Source organism: Anser anser (genome assembly GCF_964211835.1).
Source record: "Anser anser genome assembly, chromosome: Z".
NCBI lineage: Eukaryota > Metazoa > Chordata > Aves > Anseriformes > Anatidae > Anser > Anser anser.
The window spans coordinates 41514022-41520827 of NC_139723.1; the positions used below are offsets into that span (position 1 = coordinate 41514022).

A 6806-nucleotide genomic window follows, 5' to 3' on the forward strand; every position below is an offset into this window, starting at 1 on the left:
GTGGTGGTGGGGGGGGGGGGGGTCTGCTGTTTTGCAATTTTTCCAAGGCAGCTATTAAGAAACTGGTTCGGCACAGTTCTGCTGGTGGGGGAAGGTGGTGACTGATTGCCTTTACATCACTATTTTTTTTCCACTTTCCTTCACTTATTAAAAGTAAGTATCTTGGCCTTGGCCTCTGATTCTGTTCCCCACAACACAAATGGTAGGGAGTAAGCAAGAGACTAATGGGTATTTATTTGCTGGTTGAGGTAAAACCACCAAAAGATATTTAGTTTAAATGCAATTTGTACCCAAAGAAAAACAAGGTCTTAGCAGCTACAAATAAAAAATAAAATAAAATAAAATAAAATAAAATAAAATAAAATAAAATAAAATAAAATAAAAATCCAATATATTATCTGTTGCCTTAATTATTTTGACCCAGTAAAAACACCCTTTTAAATTAAGGAAATAGGATAAATGATTATAATGACCACCTTTGCATGAGAAACAAGCCCACATGTTAATGCAGCAAACATGAGTATGCTGATAAGATTGGGGATGACTACAGTACTGTTAATGAACTATTCCAAGTAATGCCTTATTTTCTGTTTTCTTAAAACACAGCGAGTTTTGCATAACTATCCTGTGTTCTAAACAATCACATTTCTGTTTGCCTCACAGCTTCAACATTAGGATTTTTCCCCTCCATAAAAATTGAATAGTGTTTTGTCTCTAGACAACCTTTAAGAATGAGAGTTCCTGTATCATTCACCTCTAATTATTAGTTTTTCCTCATAACAAAACTTCTTAATGTTCTTTGTCTAATCAGATTTTATTTTTACCAAATTCTAATTCATGTTACTGGGCTAGAAGATCTCTTCATTTATCTTTTTTTCTCTTTATTCAGAAATGTTGGTGGTCCCCTAATTATTATTAGAACAGCATGAAGACATTAACTTGTTATTGGTTTTCACATTGCCAAGTAATTTGCAAATTGCTTTCTCTCCCTCTCTGTCCCCCTCTCCTTCCCTCTCTCCCCCCTTCTCTCCCTCTCTCTCCTTCTCCCCCTCCACCTCTCCTCCTGCCCCTTCTCCCCCTCTCCCTCCCTTCTCCCACTGCCCTCCCACCTCAAACCCCCCCCCCCCCCCAGTTCATGAATTGCAATGAAAAGAATACCATCCATTTTGCTCAGTTAAGAATTTGTAAAAATCAGTTTGTGTGATGGATATTTAAGCATGTGTCCATCTGCTTTTAGTCTCAGAGTATTTGGCTGTAAAGTATTGCTATTAATAAGGTTTGGGGTTTGTTTTATCATGTCAGATCTCATAGTTACCTACTACTGAATCTGGGCTTAAACAGATGGCTTGAGTGAGAAAACACAAAGCAAAATTTCAAATATTCTTTAACTGTAATTATAGCATAGTGACAGTATTGAAGGTGGAGATAAGAAGAGCAGATACTCTCATTTGTGCAATACCTCTTACTGGCAAAGCATTTCATCCTTGTTTAAAAGTAATGTACATGCATTCTTCAGCACATGCACATTGTGCTGAAGAAATTGCTTGTAAACAGCCTTGAGTACCACGCTTCTTCATAAAGACAGGAAATCTTGACCAAGATAAAATTAATATACTCACTCTGTTTTCTTAAAAGTGCAACAGGTGTTTAACATCTTCAGTCACCAGAAAGGGAAACCTATGTTTCTGTGAATGGTGATCACATCCATTCAGTATTCCCTGTCCCAGCCCTACTGCACAAAGTAGGTCATGTAAGTCAACCTTTCTCTCTAATTTGCATTCTATTTATATCTTCTGAGGTAAGCCTAATCAGAAAAATAAGTAAGTACATAAATAAATAAATGAGTCTAGAAGACATTCTGGGATAACAAATGGAAGTCAGTTCTACATAGGTGTCTGGAGGAGTCTTACTTCAACAGAAAGGTTTATGTTAATTTATGTTATTAAGGAAGTGTTATGCTCTTAGACATATAAATGGCAAGTCAAAAATTGTAATTTTCTTTCTTGCACCACAAATTTGTTGCCAAATTCACATTCTCTTCTTGTGTCAGATTCCTTTTACAGGCAGGGAAAAAGAAAAAAAAAAAAAAAGAGGGAGATGGTTCTTTGCTTTCCAGTCTAGAAAAATGTCCTACTTACTTAAGAAGGAGGTTATAATTTTTCTGTACACAATATTTACTCCATAAACAGCTGAGTAAATGTAATATGTAAAAATGAAAGAAAAATTAGTATAAAGCAACTGTTAAGGGAATATTGTTCAAAACAGCCTAATCTGATATCTTTTCAGGTTTACAGTGGGTTAAATAAAAGGCAAATGGTGAAGGCCATTGATTAATAACTTATAGCTACTGCCACTAAAATCATTTGGTCTGTGAAAGGTGCATGACAGTTTCAGTGTATGTGCAGATACAGAAATAATTAGAGTGGTATTGCATTGTAGAGTATTATTTGCAATTATATTACTTGGAATTTTACTATAAAATATCATCAGATCCCATTCTCTTAGAATTCTCCTCGATGACTTCTACAATATCTTCACAGAGGCACAATCTTATGAAAAGATTTTTTATGATCAGATTGTTAACAGTCAGCTTCAATCTGCTTCATTGTTTTTGACATCTGTCCAGCTTTCAGATTTATTTATTTATTTATTTTGTGAAATGAAATTCACAACAGTGTTAAATCATACTAACGGATTTCACCTAAGTACTTTAGTGCATTGTTACGGATAAGAAAGTTGACTTCTCTTACAACTTCTCTGTAGAAAAAGCTGGTTTAATGACACTAACAAGAAAAGTAACTGTTCAAGAAATGTTGTCATAACAGAAATTTGAGACAGCACTTTCACTTTTACACTGCAGAAATATTTTATTTAAATAGTGTTAAAGCATAATTTTGTCCTGGCAGACAAACACTACTGTCATTGACCCTAAGTAGTTAAATATGGAATGGTATCTTTTAATCTGAAATTTAAAGTACATTGTTTGCAAACCTTTGCCTGCAAACTAACTCACAATGTTACCCACATTTGCAGTTAATAAAGTAGCTTCAGTCCAGGTGCACATAGTATAAGTAATAATCTTAATTCATTATTCTCAATGGTTTGAGAAAAAATATGCATTGACAAGCATATTAATTTTTCTTTAAAACAGGCTTGGAAAATATATACTACTTATCACTAAAGGAGAGCTTCTCCAATTTTCCTTCTAAGCTAGAAACAGAATAAAAACAATCAGGCATTTACAGATTACAGTGAGCAATTTGCATCAAAAAATCTACAGAAAGAAGAAGGAGCTCAGATATATTGACTGCTGTAATAACATTTTTGTTTCCTTTTCTGTCTTTGAAGAGACAGTGCTTCTAGTGCTGACAAGTTTTTGAAGAGTTTACATTAAAAAACGTATGGACTCAGATTATTAGCACAATTTCAACAAGTTACTGGGTAGTGGGTTTGAGGTTTTTATTTGGTTGGTTGGTGGTTTTTTGTTTGTTTGTGTTTTGTGGTTTTGTTTTGTTTTGTTTTTATGTACAGGTCATGGCAGATCAAAATTTGCAAAATAAAAATAAAATGAAAAACCTCTTGGGTGGTTAGAAATCATCAGAGAAGACATGCTGCAAAAATTAAATGTAAATGTAAAAAGCAGACCATAAATTGATTTTTTAGGTGTCTTAAATGCTGCCTGGGAGGTTAAAATCAGTTTTTATGTGCTCTGTTTAGCCCTGTGATTCTTCAATAATGAATCTGAAAAGTGGATGAGAGAATATTTTGTCAGGAAGGTATCCTTTAGAATAAAATATGTGTCAGGAATAATATTATTTCTTACAATTTTTGAGAAAGATTTAAAATTGTGAACCTCCCCCCTCGCCCTTGCCCCCACCTTTATATATATATAGTATATATATAATATATATATATAAATAATATATATATATATTTGTAGTAAGATTAATAAAGTGTGACTGGAGGCTACGGAAATAAATGTTACTTCTGTGGCACATTTTGTGAGATTGCCACTTTTGTGAAAGGTTGAGTGGAGGTAATAGACATCTTGCTCTAGCTGAAAAAAGAAAAAGAAAAAAAAAAGAAAAAATGTTAACCAGCTATCAATGTCTGTTTTTATTCTAATACTATAAGGAAACTTAAAATAAAATAAAATAAAATAAATAAAATAAAATAAAATAAAATAAAATAAAATTACTTTTGCACCTTAACTAACAAAAATTAAATTATCATTCTTTTAATCACAGGATAATCAATGAATAAAGAATCTTAGTACACTCTGTGAGCATCTTTGACAGATCATCTGACAAAATTATTGGTGTTTCTCCATAACTCAGGTAAGTCATATAATGATAGAATGGTTTGGCTTGGAAGGGACCTTAAAGATCATCTAATTCCAACCCCCCTGCCATGGGTGGGGACACCTCCCACTAGATCAATTTGCTGGAAACCTGGTAAAGCTTGGCAGTTTCTCAGAGGACTGAGCCTAAAAGGAAATCACTGTGATGGGAGGGCTGAAATGGTTACTCTTTGTTGTGGTTTAGCCCCTACAAACAGCTAAGTACCACACAACAGCTGATTCACACTCCCTAGGTAGGATGGGAGAGAGAATTGTAAGAGTAAAAAGTGTGAGAACTCATGGTTTGAGATAAGGACAGTTCACTAGGTAAAGCAAAAGCCATGTACACTAGCAAAGCCAGAGAAGGAGTTTATTCATCCCCGTCACATCAGCAGGCAGGTGTTCAGCCACTTCTTGGAAAGTAAGGCTCATAACAGTTTCTTGGGAAGACTAACGCCATCGCTCCATGCCGTTCCTCGTTCTTTACCCCAACTTTCATTGCTGAGCATGATACTCCATATAGAATGGAATAAGTTTTTGATCAGCCTGGTCCAGCCATCCAGGCTGTGTCCCTTCCAAGCTTCTGGTGCTCCCCGAGCCTCCTCACTGTCAGGGCAGCACAATAAGCAGGAAAGTCTGCAGATCTATGCAAACACTGCTCTGCAACAGCTAAAAACACCAGTATGTTAACACCACTATTTTCATCAAAAATACAAAAATACAAAAGACAGCATTGTGTGAGCCTCTACAAAGAAAATTAGCTGTCCCAACCAAAACTACAGCATTTTTGCATCCTTTTTCATTACCTTTCCATTTTAATAGACTACAAACACAATGGTTACAGGAACGGATATAATATTGCAAGGGAATCTGAAAAAAAAAAAAAAAAAAAAAAAGAAAAAAAAAAGGAGTTTAGGAGAGCAAAACTTGGGATTGGGCGATTGGGCATAGAGATTTCTTTCATTCCTCCTCAGGTAAGAAAGAAAAAATGTGAGTAAAGAATATAATTCTTCTTAAGTGTTCTCTGCATATTTACATCATACTGTTAGGAATGTCTTAGCAAGCAGTAGACATACAGCGTATTTAACTGAGTACAGAACCTGTCTGCCTGGAATGGTGCTTAAGAGATAAAATCTAGCCAGCAATATCTAGCAAAAGTGCACACATAATCACAAAGTGTTGTGTTGTACTTTCACAGCTTCCAGTTCTCAGTTATTGAAGAGGGGTCAGTGAAACACCCATTACAACAGCCTAGACAGCAAGAACGTTTTCAGTACTCTCAACAGGATCATTCTTCATGATGCAAGCTACAGATGGTGCCCACACTGGTACGTTCTTTTGCAGATCCCACAAAGAGGCAGACAAAGAAAGACATGTATTGCTCTCAGTTATGAAACTTGGAATAATATAGATATATTTATCTTTCTGCAACACTATCTTAGATCAAGAAACCTAATTCTTTTAACAGGATCCAGCACCATGACCCTGTGACAGCCACAGAGATCAGGAGAACTATTGCAGGAGTCACCATGTCCCTTTTGCGGACTCCTCTCAAGGGAAAGGAATGGGGAGGGGGAGGGGGGGAAAAAGGGGGGTGGTACATGGAGCAGAGAATCACGATGAAAGCAATATCTCTTACTATCAGTGTAAATTCTGGATAACGATATGTTGCAACCTAGATTACACAGAAGTAATAGCAAAAATATTTGCAATGGAAGCAAGCGTAAGTTAAATTAAATGCAATATGGGAAGCAGCTGTACTGTCTCATATCAGGAGTACAGCTGGTGATTCTTTCCATTCCATTTATTCATCAATTGTTGAGCTGTCTTTTTCAAACTGAGTGTGCCGCGGAAATGTATACTGGGGGAAAATCACTTCCCTAGTCCTGCTGGCCACACTATTTCTGATACAAGCCAGGATGATCTTGGTCTTCTTGGCCTCCTGAGCACAATGATGGCTCATATTCGGCTGGCTATTGACCAATACCCCCAGGTCCCTTTCCTCCAGTCAGCTTTTTAGCCACTCTTCCCCCGGCCTGTAGTGTTGCATGGGGTTGTTTTGTCCCAAGTACAGGATCTGGCTCTTAGCCCTGTTGAACCTCATACAGTTGGCCTCGGCTTATCAATCCAGCCTGTCCCTTTGTAGAGCCCTCCTACGCTTGAGTAGATCAACACTCTTGCCTAACTTGGTGTCTTCTGCAAACTTACTGAGAGTGTACTTGATGCCCTCAACAAGATTATTGTTTAAAATATTGAAGAGAACTGTCCCCAGTACTGAGCCCTGGGGGACACCACTAGTGACTGGCTTCCAGCTGGATTTAGTTCCATTCACCATGACTTTTCTAGTCATACATGAAGCTCTTAAATGTTGCTAAGGGAGGGGGAAAACTGTTGAAAAATATCTGTAACTAAGGTACACAAAAATATTTTTTCCACTTTTCTGTAAAAAATAAGATTCTGAATTTAA

The 6806-nt window shown here is 36.4% G+C and overlaps 1 long non-coding RNA gene across 1 annotated transcript; it reads left to right on the forward strand.

Moving 5' to 3' along the window:
- Window positions 1-1635: 1635 nt before the first annotated feature.
- LOC310890088 lies at window positions 1636-5902 on the forward strand. The gene is made up of 4 exons (XR_014577013.1): window positions 1636-1750; window positions 4248-4337; window positions 5538-5667; window positions 5808-5902. It is a non-coding gene; the product is annotated as an uncharacterized lncRNA (long non-coding RNA).
- The last annotated feature ends 904 nt before the right edge of the window (window positions 5903-6806 follow it).